Below are 2,436 nucleotides of genomic sequence, written 5' to 3' on the forward strand. Positions count from 1 at the left end.
TTCATACTGCAGTTTGATTTTTCACTCAGTCACTCAATTACTAGTTTGAATTGAGCAATGATACAGGTCAACTAGATGCTGTGCACGTTTATCTTGCATTATCAACTGTGAATTATTTCTCTCAAGATATTTCACTGGTGAGGGCAAGTCAGGGGAAGCACTATGGAAGTGAATGCAGTAGGGCTACAAAGAAATTTTGCAGCTGTACTGTGTAAAAAGGAGGGGCTTCAGGAGACAGGGAGAAACTAATCTAGTGGTGGCAATGAGTGTCATTGCTTAAACACTAGTTCTTAGGCTTACAGAACTATTTTTTTAGTGACTGATAGATACTATCATCAAATCTTAACATCTGCTGCAGAAGTGCTCATGTTGATAAGATTCTTTCCCTGTTAGTAATGGTTTTGGATACCATTAACATATTGAAATTGTGGAACTCTATGCTGCTACTGCTGATGTACAAGGATCAGAATGCAGTATTACACCACTGCACAACACCAGTAGCCTGTAATTTTTAGAAGGTGAATAATCACCATCTACCCTGTAATACTGTGAGAAGATGCCTTGGGAAATGCTTGTTACTCCACTTACGGTGTCAGTTATAGTCTCTGCCTACTCTTCAATCTGCTAGCTACTTCAAGTGATGACCACTGCAATCAACCAGACATTAAAGAAGAGGAAGTGTATGCAATTCCCTTTGTTATGTGGTCACAGGTGCCTGCATACCTGCAAATCAAATAAAAATGAGGGCAGTTGCTTTACCTACTGCAACTGATCCATACCATGATTTGTACAATAAAATTTTGAAAGCAAATCAAACTAGTTTGGCTAAACAAAGGGTATTTTGAAACTTGTGATGCCAACCATGTCTATCCATGCTGGACCACAATGGGTGGAGATAAGAGTATTGAGGAAGTCTATACAAGATAGCTCACCTTAAACAAAGTATTATCTCAGGTATACTGAATAAGTAAGAATGAGATTAGAATCCACTTATTTGCTTACTTATTCATTACCATATCTATGATCACTGAAGATAGTGGGCATGATAAACAGTCTGCCTGTTTAAAAAGGAGAATGTACTATGGTGTTTTTCTTCTATAAATAGAAATAGATATTACTTTCTCTTGCCAAACTGAATTATTCAAGGCATATTTTAAGATATCTAGCCAATAAAGAATTGCCAGAATATCTCTTTCCATTCAAACTTCAGAATTATTTTCATTTTGAAAATGTTATATTTTTATTGTGAAAATTTACATTTCTGACTGGCATAATTAAGGAACTCCTGCTTTCTACACCTTACCACTTGAAAGTAATCTGGAAACAGGCTAGAACAAATGGAAGAGATTTATTTTGCTGCCCTCTTCTCAAAATAGCAAATATGGCAGCCCAACTACCTTCTGCTGCTTACAGAGGCAACCTGAAGGCTATTATTTGAAAACATATTTCATGAATACCAAAGCACATAATTTCTTAGTCTTAACACATAATGCTATTCTAATAAGCAGATGCAAAAACTGTTTCAGAATAAAAGGCACAGACAAATGACCAGTTTTTAACACTACAACTAGGACTAGCATCAGTCTACTTCTGTAACTCCTGATGCATGTATACGACATCTGACCTATCTCCCCTGTGAAAGGGAAAAATGCAAGCAAGAATTGTTTTGGTTTTTAAATAGAATCAGGCCCAAGCTTCAGCTTGCATGATGCGTCTGTCTTCTGAGGTTGGGGGCAGCATGGCCCTTACAGCTGATCCTGCAGCTCTTCACCTGCACTTGCTCCATGCCCAGCGAAGTGAGATGGGGGAAGCAATGTGCCTGCAGGCAAGGCGAGGCGCAGGAGAAAGCACTGGCCGTGCCGCAGCAGCCGATGGCTCGTCCCCTGGGCGGGTAGCCGAAAGGCCAACTGCCCCCCCGGGCTCTCCGGCACCGCATCACACGCACCTGCGTTCAGGGCCTCCTCCCAGCAGGTGCGCGCCCTTTAACTACAGCTTCCCGGTACGCAGGACGCGTGTGCAGGCTCGATAATAAGGCGGCCCCTAGCCGACGGGGGCAGCTGCTCCTTCTTGACCACTAGGGTCCGTACCCCGCCGCGCCCCCCTCATTGGGATGCGATAGAGCCGCTGGGCTGTGCCCACCGCGCATGCGCACTGCGCCGGTTGTTAAAACTCACTGCGCCATCGCCGCCGGAAAACCCCTCCCCAGGGAGGGAGCGGCTGCGACGGGTGGGATAGGAGGGGGGGGGGGCTGCGTCGGTGGTTCCAGGTCGGTTCCCGCCGTGAGAGGACTTGAAAGCTCTCGTCCCCTCGTCCCTTCCCTGCCTCGATGTCGGAGGCGCCGCAGCCGGGCCACCGCAGACGCTGCCATTTCCAGAATGTTCCAGCCGCAACAGCCAAGAACAGAACAGACGCCGCGACGCGTGCGCACTGCTCGCT

This window comes from Apteryx mantelli, chromosome 2 (genome assembly GCF_036417845.1).
Source record: "Apteryx mantelli isolate bAptMan1 chromosome 2, bAptMan1.hap1, whole genome shotgun sequence".
Taxonomy (NCBI): domain Eukaryota; kingdom Metazoa; phylum Chordata; class Aves; order Apterygiformes; family Apterygidae; genus Apteryx; species Apteryx mantelli.